General features: G+C 37.8%; 1 protein-coding gene and 1 long non-coding RNA gene across 4 annotated transcripts in view; both read left to right on the forward strand.

The window, feature by feature from the left end:
• The window catches only part of olfm2a (olfactomedin 2a), a 246246-nt gene that overhangs the window by 188620 nt on the left and 37030 nt on the right, over nt 1-20596 (forward strand).
• LOC141381299 (uncharacterized) lies at nt 899-9772 on the forward strand. The gene is made up of 3 exons (XR_015481325.1): nt 899-2210; nt 2290-6731; nt 7839-9772. It is a non-coding gene; the product is annotated as an uncharacterized LOC141381299 (long non-coding RNA).

Below are 20596 nucleotides of genomic sequence, written 5' to 3' on the forward strand. Positions count from 1 at the left end.
CAACATGCAAACCACTATGCGTAAATGAGCAACAGAAACAACACCCTGCTATAATCTCTACTGACTGGATACATGGAGCTTTGGAATATGTTTTTTATTTTTTTTCTTTGGTGCAGCTCAGATCTGTCGCTGATACACAGCTCTGCCCAGCTGTTGCTGCCCACTAGGGATCTCTAAACCAGAAAGTGAGGTTGAGCCATTTTGGTTGCTGTCATCAACACACAAACACAAACATATGACAATCTTGAGATTTATAGCCTTGTTGGGGCATCTAATCAGACTCATTGCTGTCTTGTAGATGCTGATGCTGTCTGAAGCGTGTCTCGTTAAGGCTTTATAATAACTGCAAACTATGAATCATTTATTAAGCATTAGCAAATAGTTTGTTCCTCATTTTGTTAAGCAGTAACTCTATATTTAAAGACGAAAGCAGTTTATGAATGCAGCTACATATGCTGTATTCTTGATTTATTTACACATATATTATTATTATTCAAAGTATTTTCATACTTTGTTGATGATTCATTTTTCATTACGATTACCTTATTTAAAATCCAGTCATTGAATGGTCCCTTGAAGTGCTTTGAAATATGCATTTATTTATTCAATGCTTGACATAATGTCAACCGAAACATGAAGAGAGGGCGGGACATCGTGTAGCTCCTCCCCTTCACAGGGTTCATACACATTTTTACTACTAAAATTCCATGATTTTCCCAGGACAATTTTTAGGACCTAATGTTTTATGTAATGCCTACGTATACGTGCTAAATCAAAAATCACTTTATTTTTTATTCATTTATTTATTTATTTATTTATTTATTTATTTATTTATTTATTTATTTATTTATTTATTTATTTATTATAAACAAGGTTTAAATTTATTACAGCACAACTTCTCCAGGGCTGAAAAATGCCATGACAAAATTCCTTGACTCTTCCGGATTTACATGACTGTATGAACCCTGCCTTTACAAAAAAAAAAAAAATAAATAAATAAATAAAAAAATAAAAAAAAACATAGCATTTTGTTTTATCACCACTCTGCCAGTGAGAGTGGTTGAGCTCAAGCTCATCAGATGAAAAGCAAATAAAAAACATCTTAAATGGGGAGGGGCATGACAGATACTAGAGAGCATTTGATTGGTTATGATTTGATGAGAAACTGAAGTATGACGTGACGTGAATAAAACTGATCCTCCATTTAGGGGGAAGTGACAAACTACAAGCTTTACATGTTTATATCAGTTTTAAATCTTCTAAACGCTAGTTTTGTCACTGTTTTGGAGCACACTAGATTATAGTTCTCTAAAAAACCAACACAATCTCACAGCAATAAAAACTTACAGTACTGATATTTTAATACTATAATACTTTATTTTAATTTCATGGCACCTTTAAAGTAGTTTTTGGTTTTTAGGATAATTCAGAAGAAGTGTGGATTTTAAACTATTCAGTGTTAACAGTTTCTCTGCATGCTAATAAAAACCTTTTTAACACAAATTCAGTTTTGTGAGCTTGTCTACGGCAAGGACTATTATGCTGCCTAAATCCCTTATGAATTACAATTAAAAAGCTTGGTATGAAATGAAAAATAAATCTTTGCAATTTTATTTTAAAATAAATCACTGTACAGTTTCATCATTTCTGAACAACACTGAAATATTTGAAAATATGAAATATTTGAAATATGTGTACTGTACAAAGAAAATATATTATAACACTCCTGTTATTCAGCAATGTTTAAACCATAATTGTATGTTTAGATAGGATTGCAGATATTTGATTCGGTTGTACAATTACATTTTATTATCTTGAAATTTATTTATTTTTTTGTTCATTTGCTTTTTTGTTTAAAACATAAATGAGCTTTTAATTATCATTTATAAGGGATTATAATTTACAAAATTTTAATAATCCTCACAAGCTCACAAATCTGTAATTTTTTTGTGTAATAATCAATTACAGAGTAACTGTTAATACATAAAACATGATGTACACTAGCGGGCATATTTCTTGTCCTCATCTTACCCCAAACATGCTCAATAATGTTCATGTCTGGTGACTGGGCTGACCAATCCTGGAGCACCTTGACATTCTTCGCTTACTGAAACTTTGATTTGGAGGCTGAAGTATGAGAATGGGTGCTAGAGAATTTGCCCTCTTTTGTGGTTTGTAATGTAATGGCCAGCAAAAATGGAAAAATCATGGTTTGGGGTCACATTCAGTATGCGGGCATGTAAGAGATCTGCAGAGTGGATCGCAACATCTACAGCCTGAGGTATCAAGACTCAGGCTGTAGATGTTGCCATCCACTCTGCAGATCTTTTACATGCCCCCATACTGAATGTGACCCCAAACCATGATTTTTCCTTCACCAAACTTGACTGAGATCTTTGAGAATCTCGGCTCCATGTGGGTTCCAGTTGGTCTTCTGCAGTATTTTTGATGATTGGGATGCAGTTCAACAGATGATTCATCGGAAAAATCTACCTTCTGCAATTTTCCTAATGCTCAACTAGAAGTCAAGTTATTATTTGTTGCTCGTACAACTAGGATCAATGACAAGACTTTTATCAGGTAGTTTATACATGTTAATTTAAAATGTTTTTTATTTGCTTATTCATTCTAAATTATCTTTAAAATCACCAATAAACAACTGGTTTGTAAAAAAATAAAATAAATAAATTATCGTTAACAAATTATGAATCATTACAATCATTAAGCACATTATATATGTGTTCAAAAGTCAATAATACAGCATGTATAGCTTTATTAATAAACCACCTACTAATGACTATTAATGAAGAGTTAATGCTTGAACTATACTTGCAAATGCTTAAAAAAACAACTAATAATGTGCAATGTGTATTATAAAGTGTTATCTATGTGTCTACATTTGTAGATATAGTATTCAATATATAAAAAATAAGCACATTTTGTTTCCTTTACCCCAAGCATGACATTGCAAATGTTTAATTTGAATATAGTCAGTGTTTTTGCTAGGCCACAGATTTGATTTGGAGTGCTCTTAAAAGCATAAAATGGACCTTAAGATGCTTTCTCCCACTTTTCTCCCCACTCTGCTGCTTTTGTGTAATAGCTCGGGATAGCTGCTAGAGAATATTTCGGGACTGTTTTTTGTTTTGGTGAATCAGCCAATCAGTGCTATCAGGACATAATTTTGCTGCAGCCTGAGTGATTATTCACATGCTAATCACATCTTTTTTCTGAGCAGCTAAGGCACACTGTTTTTTAACTAAAAACTGAAACATTTGGCACAGTGAGTGCTTTAACTGTTCATTGACTGAATGCACAAACGTTTTTGGTTTCAAAGTGCACATTTCTTTTTAAACAACATTGTTAGTTTTAAAACTACAAAAATGCCAGTTTGTGACATCATGATGTTATAATTATGCACATTATGTGTTCAGTCTGTTTGTTTGTGTAAGTAAATGACAAGCAAAACAGAAAATGGCAAACCGCAAAACACTGTAAAATGCTGGGTCACACACAATTCCTTTATGCTGTCCCAACAAAAAATAGAGATTTTTAGATAAATTGTTTTTACACATTTAAGTGGATATAACCTAAAACAATTAACCTGACCCCCAAATATTCATTCATTCATTTTTATGTCGGCTTAGTCCCTTTATTAATACGGGGTCACCACAGCGGAATGAACCGCTAACTTATCCAACAAGTTTTTACGAAGCGGATGCCCTTCCAGCCGCAACCCATCTCTGGGAATCATCCACACACACATTCACACACACACACTCATACACTGCGGCCAATTTAGCCTACCCAGTTCACCTGTACCGCATGTCTTTGGACTGTAAAGGAACCCGGAAGAAACCCAAGCGAAGGCAGGGAGAACCTTGCAAACTCCACACAGAAACGCCAACTGAGCCGAGATTCGAACCAGCGACCCAACGACCTTCTTTCTGTGAGGCGATAGCACTACCTACTGCGCCACTGCCTCGCCCACAATTCATTAATTCATTCAGATATTTAATTTTACTTAAGTAGATTGAATAATCAGCAAAAATCCTGTTTTGAGTGAACTGTGTTTGTGAGGCATTGCCAGTTACTGACCTAGTTTGCTTAAAGGATTAGATCGCCCCTAAATGAAACTTATGTTTTTATCACTCACCCTTGTGTCATTTCTCAATATACTAAGACCTTTGTTCATTTCTGGAATACTCATTGAAATATTTTAGATGAAATCAGAGAGCTCTCTTGACCCTTTATTACACCATTTAAGTCGTTATGTAATGATATACTCAAGTTACTATTGGACAACTGCACTTCATATGATTAAATTCATCATATTGCTTATAACAAAGCAAATCAAAAGGTCTCACTCATATTGTGCATATCACATGCATCTGATCATCCATGTTTATGCACTTTCTAGATCTGCGATGAAAGAAAGTTATGGTATCGCTTCAGAAGACCTAGATCTGGATTAGACCCCTGGACTGATTGTTTTCAATGAGGTTTTATAAACACATTTTCAGAGAAGCACGTGATATGATTGATTGCAGCTGTTCATCAATAAAGCTGCGGTCACACTTGACTTTTCTCCCCATAGACTTCCATTCATGCGCACGCGAATGCGTCAGATCGTAAACGCAGGGTCATGCGGTCAAGTTTCGAAGGTTGCAAAGTTCAAGCTTGTTGAACTCTAACCTGCGAAAATCGCATCACTTGACTGCGTGAGATCGATAGAGGGTCAAAACATGACATCTCTGGACAGACATTTAAATCATGGAGTAATCGCATGCTTTTTTAAATGTTTAATCATCTTGTTTAGTCCCGCCCCTTTTCACAGCACCGCATGACAGTATATCGCATGCTCAAACATAAATGTGACCACAGCTTTATCTTCATTTTGAAGAAACCCCCATCCACCCCATCTCCCTCTTTACCAGGGGCAGCTCTCAAGGCCTAATTGATCTCCGGACCCTTTGTCATGCTTTATGATCAGGCGGGAGCCCTGGGTTCAAGTATCTCCAAGCGCAGGGTTATCTTGCAGGACAGCATGCCTGTAACAATCATCAGCGATCTAGGGACACACACATCACAAACTACCACTTCCAGAATGCATTGCACCAATCAACACCTGCTGCAGCTGACCATCATCCGGACACTCACAGACACACACAGCTGCAGTGCATTCCACTTAATTACCTGGACTATATGTTTCAGTTTGTCTTCCACTCTCGTGGTCTTTTGTTATTTCCATTACTCCAATGATGGCTGTATGTTCCCTAGTTTGTTCTAGTTTTTTTTTTTTTTTTTTTTTTCTGGTTTGTTTAATAATTATATTTTACATGCCTCATTTGAATCCTGATCTTGGACAACACGTTGACTCGTAACAGATCTGTAACATTCAGATTGTTACAATGTCAAATCTGCTAAATAAATCAAGCAATAGCTGAGTTTGATCTCTTGAATTATGCTTTTATGACCTGTCATTGAATCTTTTATACATAAGAGGAATGGATTTCAAATGTAAGGACAAAGCTAACACCGTCTGTGTTTGGAAAATGATCAAAATTGTAAAGGTTTAAAACTACATGAGGCTGATTACACAATGGCAGAATGTACTATATCTTATTTTACAGTATAAGCTGCCTCTTGGATATAACTAAGTCTATCTTGGGAACCATATTTTTCACATAAGCTATGCATTTCTCCACATTTTATATGATCATTTTCAAAACCACAAAGGTAACTCTTTTACATCTTGTTTCCGCTTTTTGGTACATCCGTTGCCTTGTAAATGTACCGTAAGATAATAAACATATCATTTAGATCAATAGGAATACTAACTTTCTCAGGTGCGACACTGTAGCTCAGCGGTTAGCACTGTCCCCTTACAGCAAGAAGGTCGCTGATTTGAATCCCAGCTGGGTCAGTTGGCATTTCTGTGTGGAGTTTGCATGTTCTCCCCGTGTTCGCATGGGTTTCCTTTGGGTGCTCCGGTTTACCCCATAAGTCTAAAGACATGCGTTATAGGTAAATTGAGTAAAGTAAATTGGCCATAGTGCACTGTATGTGTGTGCATGTAAGAGTGTATGGGTGTTTCCCAGTACTGGGTTGCTGGGCAATCATATGCTGGATAAGATGGTGGTTCCTCCCGCTGTGGCGACCCCAGATTAAAAAAGGAACTGAGACGAAGAAAAATGAATAAATAAATAACTTTCCCTGTCTAATATAAGCCTTGTGGTTGGACCACAGAAAGATGCTGCTCAACAGGAAACCACTCATGATGTCTTTGACCACAGGCTGAAAAGATTCACATTAATATTAATACTGCTATATTTATGAAATCGTATAACATTGTAATGCGAGACGCAGCCAGGCCAGATCCAAGAAAGCAAGTCTTCAAAGTGGATGCACTTCAAACTTCTCTGTCAGACTGGTAACATTATCAGTACCGCACTCAAAACCAATGTCTGTCTGGATTCTTTCTTTTCGAAGACAAAAACAGGGCACTCTTTAAGCAGGAAATTAAGCTTTTAAATGCTCTCAGAGGGCAAACAGAATAATATTGATCTCAATAGCATTATGCTGCTTTATTTGTGTGGCTTTAAGCTTAGAGAGGGAGCTTTGGCAAATGTGTTTTTAGGCTCGTTCTGAAAAAGTAGCCCTAACTATGTTTCTGAAGATTGCAAATTATGTAGCCAAAGCTATGTATGGCTGCTTTTTGTCTTTAAAGGGCCATGACACCCCCCACTTTCGGTTAAAGTCTACTTCAGAATTTTTTCAAAAGATGCATGATTAATGGGCATGGAGCTCCGCGAGAATAGAGCAGGAGTGGGCGTGGCCAGCAGGGGAGAACGTGAGCGAACAACTGTTGTAGTCAATTAGCTCAAAAAATAAGACAAACCGTGAGGAGACGCATGAGTTTATAGTTTACAAAGTTAAAATGCAAAGAAATGAACAGTGATTTAATGCCTTGCTACATTTATTATTCGTAATTTCATATACACATAACCACAATTTATATCATTATAAAGATGTGTTCATGTAAACACTATAAATGAGGACTTCTTCCTCAATCCCCGTATCCAGCAGACTCAGTGCAGCAGGTCTCCTGACCTGTCTATTTTAACCGTTAGCCCTGCTGGTAATCTGGAGGATTTAGGCAAACACAGCAGCACAGTGATGTGTCTGAATGTGAACGAACTCCTGATAAAAGACAGCGTCCGCCATTCTCTAATTCTCGTGCTGCTCTCCCGACAAAAATGCTAGCAGCACACACACAGCTTTGCTGTATGATCGGCCCTGACAAGATTGCGGGGGAAAACATGCAACAAACCCTGTGGATCATGGAAACAAACGCATATGAGCCTTCATGAATGGCTAAATACTGTGGCGTGTCTCACAGCTCGGGCTTGACTCTGGCAGGTCTGGCAGGTCTCATGAATAATTAAACAGCCGGCTCTTCTCATAGGATAAGAAAACTCCGATATGAATAATAATGAGAAACAGACGCGTCATCATTGCACTTGCAGTACTGCGCTTCGTCGCCGATTTTGATCCCGCCCCAAAAATCATTTTAAACCCGGAAGTTGAAATTAGCTGACAAAAGCTCAAAATTATCCAGTTATCCCCACAATTAAAGCTGAAAGGTGCTAACATTGTCTTAACTGATGCTTAACACACACAAATCTGTTAATATTAACAAAAAATTCTCCAGTGTGTCCTGAACCTTTAAAAAGAATGCTACAGGGTGGTATGACACCATTCTTTTTCTCACTTACCAGCTGACGGCTTACCTCAATATGGACTGCTTTTTCCGCTGTTACCAGTTTGTCCGGTAGCTCTACACATATGTCGATGGGCTTGATATGCAGAGCGGGGTTGACCATGACAACGGGAACGGTTTTATAAAGCGGGTCAATAATATAAGTAATAAAATAAATAACAGGGTGAGAATGTGGTAAAATCTGAAAACATGGTAAAAAACACTTTTTTTCTGGATTGCTTTTCAAAACACTACAGTTGAATCTAGGCAAGTGGGTGGGCGGGTCAATCTGTTCTTTTTAAAATATACTATTGGTTGGGTTAAGAATAGATAGAGGGTGGGATGGTTGATCAGTTGGTCAGTCAGTGAGTCAACAGCGGCCTCTGGTGGATTTACACAAGAACAGCAGGGACGAAAGGTACTCACGAAAGAAATTTGAGATCTGAAACAGCATACACATCGGCCTCCCGAAAACAAAGACTGCAAAATAAAAAAATAATAAATAAATAAAAAAACATTCCTTCTGGAACCTATTTTGCTTTCTCCAGAAATGCATACAGGGGTACATTTTCAGAATGAGCCTGGGTTGATATTTGCATCAGCATCTGTGGTTAACATGGATGCTGGATCTTTAAAGTTGTTCAAGGGTGTTATGGTGGTAGTGCCCGGAGCCGCAACATAAGCTCACATCCATGTTTAGAGTGGGAACAGATGCCAATGTTTGGCTTCAGGGCGATATATAATCACAAAACTGGGAAAAAAAATGGCCATATGTCTGTTGATGGAAAAAAAAGAAAGAGAGAGTGGGCTAAAAGAAGGGTCAGAAGAACAAAAAATCACCAAAGGACATCTAAGGAGAAAAATAAGGCAATTTTCTCTCTGCTTGTTACTGTGGAAACCCGGGTTCACAGAGCACCAATAAAGGTCTTTCTGCTGAAAACAACTCACGGCCATTTCCCACACGCTTCTTATGAATGTTCTAATAGACTTCATATCACTTTTGTGAAATGGAGACTATAGATTTACGATCTCATTTAAGTCCTGACTTACAGTGGCCGAAGCAGAGATCAGCCTAATGAAAATCGCCCTGGGTTCAATCCCTCAGCACCTTTCAGGCCAAACGTGCCACTGTAATTGGTTAATCCTCTCCGTAGTGTGTTAATACCATCCTCAAAGTAAAGGTCAGCTGGAGAGCCTGAGCTGAAAGAGGAAGCGTAGAAACGGGAGGTTGGGTGACCCCAACTTCCTGCCACTGGTGCCTATTGATCACTTTCCGTTTTCACAATTGGACGTCGACACCTAGGGTAGCTTCTTCTCTGTAGGGTGCGTGGGGGATGTGTGTGATGGAGTCGGGGATGAAGATCAGACTGCGGGATGGAGGCTGGTAAAGGTCGAGCGTTGTGGGGCTCACAGTAAGGGCTGGGCCTGTAATGGAGCTGGTGTCAGGCTTTGGCAGCGGTTCGGCTGAGTAAGAACCTGCCACTCGGAGTCTGAAATTAGACCTCGGCATCTTCCCCCTCAGCAGCTCTCTGCTGTCACTCTTTCTCTCATTCTCTGGTGTTTTTTTTCCTTCCCGCTCACACAAACACTAGCTGAAGCATCTTGTTATCGGTTGCCCTCACGCCAGGTTGTTCAGGATACCTCGGTTAGGCTATTGGTGGCTTTTTCCATGTCTTTTACTTGACATTTTTGTGTGTCCAGGACAAAGTTGGTGTGTGTTAAGTGAGCCTGCACCAGTGGGACATCAGTTTGGGCTCTCGACTTGCTGATTATTGCTCTTTGGAGCCTATTACACCATTTAGCCATGATGTCATCCCTGATGAGCGAAATGTGCCAGATTGATTTCTGATCCCTCAGTGCTGCTGTGATCCCTGTAATGGCTCAGAGCTCAACACACATTTAGGCTCTCACATAGCGTCCTAGGCTTTCCAGTGATGAGTAACCTTTGAGTCTGGAATTACCTTTTCAGCTTTATATTTGTTAACATGCTTCCAGATGCTATCCGTGCTGCTGAAAAGGATTTAAAGATGAATATGTATTTATGTGCTGAGCTCTTTACTCTCAGTACCAAAATAGGTACAGGAAAAATCAATGACCTTAGTGATGTGCATATATTTGCTCAAGCTCTTCGGTTCACTGGCATCAAGTCAGCAGATGATGTAATTAAATTATGGATAACAATTTACTTAAAGTTTGTTTATAAGACTTTTTTTAAAAATCATAACCTGACATGTCATAAATATTAAGATTGTATGCCAGCTTACAGTATGTTGTTAAGTGTCATTAGCTCAGTTATGTCGTTTTAGCTGTTGGTGCTGTTTTATTTTCATCCACTCTGGGTGATTTTGGATCTTAATTTGGTCATAGCTTTTTCTGTGTTTCAGCTAGCAGAATGATTTTTGGTGACAAATCTTATTTTGACACATATTTTGAGAAAATGCTTGATTTATTAATGCCTACCCCACCTATACAAACCTAAAACCAGCCTATTTGTGGTGTAAAATCTCCCATTGGGAGGTCTGCAGGCTGAATCGATACCTACTTGGCATTATTAACTCTGGCCAAACTCAAACTTGTGACAAAGTTAATCATAAAGTTAGTCAATCAGCTAGTCAAACGTGAAAAATAAATAAATAAATAAATAAATAAATAAACATTTTAAATAACATTCAAAGCCATTTTATTTTATTTTTATTATTATTATTATTTTACAGCAATGCTTTCTAGTCGATTATTAAATATAACAAATGATATGTTATTTGAATGAAAATCTAATGAGGTCATTCTTGTAATAAAAAAATGTGTAATTATAGTTTAGTCTCTACTGGTAGAGGAAATGTTGCATTCAGCCTTTTTATGCTTAACTCGCACTAATAAGGTTGTAAGTGACTAATTAAACAATATGCAGCAATAAATGTAACATTTATTTATATTATTTATCTATTTATATATTATGTATTTAGATTTAATAACCATCATTTGGAGATTGGTTTTAATTGTTTTCTTTCTTTCTTTACAGCAATGTAATTGGTAGATTTAAACATCTGTTTGTGCTGCATTCAACAATGACAAGTATTCTAAAAAGATTGTGATCAATCCTCACAACGGCACGGATTCTCAAACTGGCAAAATGAATTGTCACACTCAGATTGTACATCTCTTTGTGTTTGCAATAAAAGGGTAAATAAAGAATGCTGTCTGAATAAATACATGTATTTTTTACTCATGAGACACTAACTTTTTGAATGCTAATATTTGAAGGAGCAGAGAAAAGTGTTAAGTCTAGTTTTTGCCATCTAGTCAAAGTCAGTATTGTCTTATATGGCATATAAATAGCATTTAAATTTTTAAACAAAATTTTATCGCTTTTGTCAATTGGTGAATTTTGTTTCTCTGCACTGGCTTGCTTTGTTTGGGACTTGTGGAGCAGCGCATCGATGGATTTGCTCTTCAATATTTGCACTTTCAGCAGTGAAATTATTCCACACAGAACTGAACTAAACTGAACATCAACTGACACAGTTTCACTTTACTAGAACTTCAATGTTAAGTTGCTTTGACACAATCTACATTGTAAAAAGTTATAGAAATAAAGATGTATTGAAAATTACTTTCATTTATATCATTGAACAATACATCATTACATTAGATATTTCTTAATCAAATTATCTATTTGAGCTTGAGTTTTTAAACAAATGTTAAAAATATTACACATGCGAGTTTCTATTTATATATAAAACATGAGCACACTTTGATTTATTTCTAATTTCCATCTGAAAGCAATGATATAAATACATCATTTTAAACATTTTTTAATTACATTTTTTTTCTGTAATTCAGTTTTTATTTCCGAAATGAATATAAAAAATTACCATCAGATAGAAAAGTATTCTTAACAGTTTTTACCCTGTATGTATCCCACATTCCCCCACCTCATCATCTGTACATCAGGAATCACAGGATAACTGTAGCTTAGACCAAGCAAATAAATTAAATTAAATTTGACATTTGAAGCATCAGATTAGGGTTAAGTGTCCTATATTTCTTTGACAATGCTCAAATATAGATTTTCAAAATGTCCAGTTTAGCATTGTTGATCCATGCTGATAACAGGTACAGTATTTCCAATAGTGAATGCAACAAATCCTTGAGAGATCATGTGAGGGTTTCCACCTCTTTACCAACATTTTTCTTTGTAGCAGTTAAAACAGCTAACCAAAATATATGGACATTTGGGAAATTAAGTGTTATCATTCAACGATAATAAAAGAGGATCTTTGGGGAAACATGTTTTTGTAACTTTAAATAAAATGTCCAGCACAGAATTCCAAAGTTTTCCATAAGTCACATCATATGCACAAAGTTATCTGGTTCACAGAACTGACAATAGGGATTTGGAGATAAACCTATGATATCAAAATAATAGCTTTAATTTATTTGTGAAATGTTAATAATATTATACATGCAAGTGTGTAACAAAACAAAAACAATTTTGACTGTACTTTCATTTATTATTTTAAAAATACATTTCTAATTTCCTGAAATGGAGCTAAAAACAAATTCCCTGCAAGCTGGCTTGCCCATTTAGATAGATAGAAATAGAAACCAAGTTCCAGAATAAAAATGTCGAGCTCAAAACAATATTACTTAAAACAATCATGGCAGTTTAGGACAACATTTAAATGAAACTCTTCTGGTTAGCATACGGTATTAGCAATATCAGCATACTTAATTTCCTCACTCGTCTTCTCAAATGCCACCGAATAGATTGCTCACCACCGACAGAGTAATTTGATCATTTGCTGAATGTTAAATGCAAATGAGAGGTAAAAACAGACACATGCAGATACACTCACCCTGGCGTTCATGGATGGCAGCTCAACCATTACTAATAAACTGTGGCTCGTTTTATCTGACCTGTTTGTTCATAAATAACTGGCCTATTCAGAAACATGCACCCTCATACTATATAAATGTTGGAGTGAATTGAAAGATTAGAATTAGGGGGTCGGGCTGCATACGCAATACAGGCTCACTGTGAAAATGTACTTAAGTATATATTTCTGGAGAGAGCAAATTATGTAGCCAGAGGTATGTATGGCTACATTTCATCTTAAAAACAAACTTTAAAGGACGGTAGGATGCTGCTGATGGCTTCTGTTTTTATTTTTATTTATTTTTTATTTTATTTTTTTTTCACGATACCAGCTGATCGATTACCTCCATGTGGACGGCTTTTCCACTATTACAGGTTTGCCCAGTTGCTTGCCATGTACGTTGGGAAGGCGTAAGCGAGTTAATTGGTCCCTTTGAAAACACTATCAGTTGGGTTTAGGGAAGGCAGTAGGCAAGTTAATCGGTGCTTTTTAAAACACTATCGGTTGGGTTTAGGAAAGGTGGTGGGTGAGTTAATCCATGCTTGTGAAAACACTTATTTAGGTTTAGGGAAGGCGGTGTGCAAGTTAATCGGTGCCTTTGAGAACACCATCAGTTGGGATTAGGGAAGTCGGTGGGCGAGTTAATCAGAGCCTTAACACTGTCGGTTGGATTTTGGGAAGGCAGTGAGCGAGTTAATTGGTGCCTTTGAGAACACTGTCGGTTGGGTTTTGGGAAGACGATAGGCGAGTTAATCAGTGCTTTTGAAAACACTATCGGTTGGGTTTGGGGAAGGGGGAGGGGGGATCAGTAGGTCAGTCAGTCAATCGACAGCGGCTGTGAAAACAGCAGGCATACACAGCGGCCTCTGGTGCATTCATGAGAACAAAAACTGCAAAAAAAAACATAGCTTCTAGGATGTATTGTGTGCTCTCCCGAAATGTATATAGGGGTATGTATCAATAATGAGCCAGGGTTATGCTTACTTAGTGATAGGAGGTGTGTTTTCTGTTTGTGAGTGTGTACTCCTTTGTGTGCTTTATGAGGGCACACATTTGTATAATGACATTGGTTTGACCTAGGTATTACAATGTTGAAGCAGTTTATGAGGACATGTCTTGTTTACTTGTAATTCAAATATATATATATATATATATATATATTTTTTTTTTTTTTTTTTTTTTTTTTTTTTTTGGTGACTTTTGACATTAAAAATTTGCTGTTTACTGTGAGGCTTGGGTTTAGGGGTAGGGGGAAATGTAAGACCGGTTTAGGGGAAAGTAATGCATTACAATATTGTGTTACTTAGTTACTTTTTATGGTAACTAATGTGTTACTTTACTTTTGAGTTATTTTTTCTAACCTGGCTGAGGCTTGATAAGGGTTTTTTTACCTTCTTTTTTTAAAAAAAGAAGAGCTGTGCAATTAACAATTTGTATATGATAATATTATCTTCTGAAAACTTTCTGACCCCAGAGCTATACATGTCCTATATACAGATTAATGATAGCTTAAAGTAATGTGTTTGATGCTTTTGTACTTTTTGTCTTATTAAAAAGAAAAATTTCTGTCTATTCAGGTAATCCTCTTTATCTTTTCTTTCATGTGTTTAAAATAATGATAATTTTCCATCGCAGAAATGTAAAGCTCAACCATCAAGGCTCTGCCTGTCCTTGCATTCTCGTATTGTGTGCGTGATTCAACATGAATACATTCATTTTAATTCAGCATTTTATTTTTCAAAAGTGAAATAACTAAACTAAACAGTTTTTTTTATTACTTAACTGTTATTACTTAATGCATTACTTTACTCGTTCCTTAGAAGAGTGACATTATTGCGCCACTAGCGTTACTTGTAATGCATTACCCCCAACACTGGGTAAGACAATATAATACGTGTTTTTCTTTCTTTTTTTTCTTTTTTTACAGTATGAACTGCACTACACCTATGGCAAATCCACTTAAACCACCAAAGCCAACATATGTGTGAGGTGTGTGTGTGTGTGTGTGCGCCCCCCATCCTCTGCTCTGCCATTAGCAGTAGATGAGAGGAAATTACAGCAGAATGAATTGGTGGGTGGTAATGAGTCCAGGGGTGATTCTAATCAGTTCTTAAATTAAAACTCAACATTTATGCAACATTAATGAACAGAAAGCATATTTATGTGAAAGCTCAGCTCCCCATTGGCCCCGTGGCTCATATCTTCCACCCGTCAGATGGGCACACGTGCTGTGCCGAAGTTTAGCATGTGAGGTGCATGTACCGCACTGATGATTGATGCGACAGATTTATTCGCCTGAGGGCCTGCGATGCGGCAGATTGGCGTATAGATTGAGCCGGAGCCCGACGCTAACCGTATCTGACGTTCTCAGACACTAAGCTGCAGGTCCATCGGGACGGGAATGAGACTGATGATGAAATGTTAGGGTGGTAATGCACTCGGGTGGGGATCAAAGACCCAAGCAGTAGCAGATTCCTTCAGGCTAAGAGCGAGATGTGCAGGGGCTGGTCTTATATCAGCTCGGAGTGGTCAGTGGAGCGCACAGGTAAGACGGAGCCAAAGAGGCAGAACTGTCTGGGCTGATCTCTCAGGGAATGCTGGATTTCTTTTTTCATCTCACCTGGGAAAATTTCATACGAGATGGAAGAACAGTTTCGCAGAGTGTTTGATGATAGTGGCACAAAGCATAGTAAATCACTGCTAATGGAAGTGAGGACCCTGCTAGATTTTAAAGTTGCTCTGTTGCAGACTGGACAAGAAATTAGCACTGTGCCCAGAGAGGGCATTGATAATAATGTGTGGCATTCTTATGTAAATCAACACATACTGTACAAGCGAGAGGTTAGATGAACAGAAGGAGCAACGCTAATGACTAGCCTTATCATTTCTGAGTGTGAATCTAAACCACTGGGAAATGTGTGTGTGTGAGTGTGTCAAGCGTCAGCACTTGCATGCGTGTCTGTCTCTCATGCCTTCAGGCTTTGCAAGCACCTTCACCAAAATGAGATGGGAGACTCTACGTCTGTCCTAATCTACTGGGCCAAAAACAGCAGTTCTGCATATTTTTAGACCAATAATCCTTATTATAACTCGATGGTGTTTTCTTTGTTTCCTTTTGTCTTGCTTCTTTTGTGAAAGTGAGAATGAGAAGTTGTTACTGAAAATAGGGAGCTCATGCTACCTAAATGAAAATGTGCTCAAGGGGAGAGACTGAGATGGAGAATAAATTGGGGAAACGGATGCAAACAGAGAAATGTTCTCAAGCCAGAATTAATCAAAGCAACAATCAATTTTATTTTTGCCCACGTCTCCAGGCTCAGCAAACTGATCAAATTGAAAAGACAAGCACCATTAGATGGATCAAATGAATTGCAACTCCACAATGAATGAACACAACTTCAGAGGGATCGACAATTTGCACATTACTTGATAAGCAGTGAATTCAAAGAGATCCGACCAAACACAAAACTGACTTGACTAAATTGAGGGAGCAGAGCAGAAGGAAACGCTTTCAGAAAAGACAAGCAGAGGATGAAACTTGCCTTTGCCAAAACACAAATCACTCTGTAGATTTCCCTTAAACTAAATCTCTCTGATGTACAGAACAGAGGGACTCATCAAATGATAAACTTGCACAAAAGCATACATGGTTATGAAGTTAATAATTAGACAGATTAAAATAGATGCATGTGAGCTTTAATGACATGCCAGTCTTAATCTGGGTTTGATTAGAAATGGGCCCATCCTATAACAGCTTCAGCTTTTTTAAAAGTTTTGAACATTCTTCTTGAAGTATATTTGTGAAGTCAGGCACGGATGTTTGATGAGAGGGCCAGGCAGATTTTGCTCTAATCCATCTAATCCCAGGGTTCTGTCAGGTTAAAATCAGGACTGTGGAGGCCAGACCTGTTCTAGGACTCATTCATGTCTTCATGGACTTTGCTTTGTCCACTGATAATGTACACAACCTGGCAAATGTCTTGTTGTTGATCCCAATTGTAAGAGCAGCATATAATAACTTGACTTCTAGTTGATCATTTAGAAAAGTGGCAGTAGGTAGATCTTTCAGATGAATCATCTGTTGAACTCCATTCTGATCATCACAAATACTGCAGAAGACCTGTTGGAACCCACATGGACCCAAGATTCTCATAGAAATCACTCAAGTTTGGTGAATGATAAATCATGGTTTGGGGTTACATTCAGTATGGGGGCATACGAGAGATCTGCAGAGTGGATGGCAACATCGACAGCCTGAGGTATCAAGGCATTTGTGCTGCCCATTACCTTACAATCCACAGGTGAAGGCAAATTCTTCAGCAGGGTAGTGCTTCTTCTCATACTTCAGTCTCCACATCAAAGCTCCTGAAAGCAAAGAAGGTCAAGGTGCTCCTGGACTGGCCAGCCCAGTCATCAGACATGAATATTGTTGAGTGTGTCTGGGGTAAGATGAAGAAGGAGGCATTGAAGATAAATCTTGATGAACTCTTCTGCAAAAAGGCTTTCTTTGCATTTCAGATGACCAGGACCGGCGCGTCCATAGAGGCGCCCTAGGCGGCCACCTAGGGCAGCTGTATAGAGAGGGCGGCGTCCGCGAGACCTCCCTCACCACCCGCATCCTCAGCAGTTATATCCACGCCGCAGAATAAAGAGGGCGCCATCCGTGACACCTCCCTCACCACCAGCATCCTAAGTTATTTCTGCAATTCCCCCCCCCCCCCCCCCCAGATTACTTTATTAATACACATATGCATTCACAATACTAACTCTTTTTCCAGTGCAACATGATATTCTATACTGTATATCATGTCTGTTAAGTGACAAGACTTTTGTCAAAGCAAAGTCAGACCTCACTGTCCTAATATAGCAATTAAAAATCAAAGGACATATTTTATTTTGGTAAAATAAGCGTAATCTAGAGGCCTTTGCCTTTCATGCAAGCCACTTCTGATACCAAATGATCCACTAGATGTCAAGTTATTATCTGTTGTTCTTGGACAAGTGACAAGACTTTTGTCAGGTACAGTAGTGTATGTAGTCATGTTGGAACATAAAATGGCCTTCCACAAAAGTTTTCCCACAAAGTTGGCATAAAATTGTCTAAAATGTCTTAGTATGTTTAAATATTAAGGGTTTCTTTTATTTGGAACTGAAGGGCTAAGCTCACCCCTTGAAAAACAACCCCTCACCATAACCAAGCATTTAAACTACTGTTCAAATTACTTTTTTAAAATGAGCTAAGACAACACTTTTTTTTTTTTTTTTTTTTTTTTTTTTAAGGACAATGTATTTGATTTTTGTTCAATTACCTTAAATTTGTAAAAACTAGTAACTTAATAAATTGATTGTGTGGAACCCAGCAATTTTTACAGTGCATCTGATTGCCAGTGTGATTCACCACTCAAGAGAACACATCTACACTCTAGATTCCAGTGGCATTATGCTTTACACCATTGCATCTGATGCTTTGCATTGCACTCGGTGATATAAATCTTAGATGCGGCTGATCAACCATGAAAACCCATTCCACAAACCTCTTTATTCTTGTTGTTGAGCTAATCCTGGTGAGGCAGTGTTGCAGTAGGTAGTGCTGTCGCCTCACAGCAAAAAACTCGTTGGGTCGCTGATTCGAGCCTTGGTGTTTCTGTGTGGAGTTTGCATCTTCGTTCGTGTGGGTTTCCTCCGGGTGCTTCGGTTTCCCCTACAGTGAAAAGACATGCGGTACAGGTGAATTGGGTAGGCTAAATTGTCCATAGTGTGTGTATGTGTGTGTGTGTATGTGTATGTGTGTGTGTGTGTGTGTGTGTGTGTGTGTGTGTGTGTGTGTGTGTGTGAATGAGTGTGTGTGGATGTTTCCCAGAGATGGGTTGCGGCATCCACTGCATAAAAACATGCTGGATTAATTGGCAGTTCATTCCACTGTGGCGACCCTCAGATTAAAAAATGGACTAAGCTGAAAAGAAAATGAATGAATGAATGAATGAACTAATTAAGGCCAATGAAGTTTGGATATCTTTCTCTGTTGATTTTGCAAAAAGTTAGCAACTTCTAAGCATTGTGCAATTCAGCATGCTTTAACCCTGCTCTGTAATTTTACCTGGTTGACTTGCTGTTGATTCCAATAGCTTCAACCTTATTATAATACCACCAACACTTGATTGTGGAATATATACAGTAGTAGTGAGGAAATTTCATAAATGGATTATTGCACAGGTGGCAACATATCACGGTAACACACTTGAATTCACTGAGCTATTGAGAGCTGCCCATTCTTTCAAAATGTTTGATGAAGCAGTCTGCATGCCTGGGTGCTTGATTTAATATGCATGTGCCTATTGACGTGATTGGAATACATGAATTGAATGATTTAGAGCATATAAGCTTACAGTCACAAATCTAGGGCTGAAATTTGACTCAGATTTTTAATCTGACAATCACATTAGAGCGGTAGCTAAATCTAGCTTTTTTCAATTAAGACAACTTGCAAAAATAAAGCAAAATATAGTAAAACAACAGTTTGAAACAGTAATGCGTGTTTTAATGACCACTAGGTTAGATTATTGTAATACACCATATGTGGGGAGTAGCAGGTCAGCTATTGCCCATTTGCAAATGGTGCAAAATGCTGCAGCACACCTGTTACCTGGTACTCTCAAATATGACCACATTCCCCTGTGTTAGCTTTGCTTCATTGGTTGCCAGTTCATTTTAGAATAGAGTTTAAGATTCTTTAATTTCTAAATGTTTTTTAAATCTCTTAATGGTCTTGCCCCACCTTATATCTCAGAGCTGATACACCCCTATAAGCCCGCTCATTCTCTGAGATCACCTGATCAGCTCTTCCTGATTGTACCAAAAACAAAGCAAAAGCTTAAAGGGGATTGTGGAATTCTACACTTTGGAATGATTTGCCGCTGCCCTTTAGACAGGACTCTTCAGTGTTCTCTTTTAAATCAGCTTGAAACTCATTTGTTTTCATTGACATTTGACACCTGATCTTGATACGTAGTTATTTTAGTCTTTTGCACATTTTTTTAGGTAATTTAGCTGTATTTTATGTTGTATTTTTTGTATTTTATAGACTAATATGCTTATTTTGTTGTACATTTTCTGCACAGCGCTTTGGCTCACTTCTGTATTTGTAAAATTCACTATAAATAAGCTTTGACTTGACTTGACTTGACTTGACTTGACTTGACTTGACTTGACTTGACTTGACTTGGCTTGGCTTGGCTTGGCTTGGCTTGGCTTGGCTTAGAGGGGTGTCCAAAACATCTGGCAAAATTGTGTATTTCTTAAAGGATTTTCATTTACCTAAAAGTATGAATCTGCTATTATTTTACTCATATAGGCCATCCAAGATGACAGTTTAGTACAACTAATTTACTGCTGAAAATATGGCTTAATGTTTCACACGTTTGTCAATGACTGCCACCACTTTTAGAGCGAGCAAAAATCATACAACTAATCTAAATTAATACCTGTGGCTCATTAAAATACTTTAAGGCCATGTGAAGGCACATGATTAGTTTGAAAAGGAGCATTCATTCTTAACATAATTATCTTTAATTCATGGCCTTGATAATATTCATGCCTTGACATGCATGTTCACGGCAGTCAGTTATGGGTCTAGAAGATTGCACTCTAGACTGTTGTAAAAAGATCCTTTAGCCAGTTGAGCTAATAATGTTTGTAAATATTATACCAATTTTTGCGCTGACCATATTAAGACCACTGTGCATCATCAAGATGGGTGAATGAGCCACTATATATAGGCGATGCAGTAGCGTATTAGGTAGTGCTGTCGCCTAACAGCAAGAAAGTCGCTTGTTCAAACCTTGGCTGGGTCAGTTGGCATTTCTGTGTGGAGTTTGCATGTTTCCCTCATGTTCGCGTGGGTTTCCTTATACATAAGGGTTGTGTACGAATGGATCAAAAACCCACATTTCAGAATGTA

This window comes from Danio rerio, chromosome 3 (assembly GCF_052040795.2).
Source record: "Danio rerio strain M-AB ecotype USA chromosome 3, GRCz13ab, whole genome shotgun sequence".
NCBI classification, from domain to species: Eukaryota; Metazoa; Chordata; class Actinopteri; order Cypriniformes; family Danionidae; genus Danio; species Danio rerio.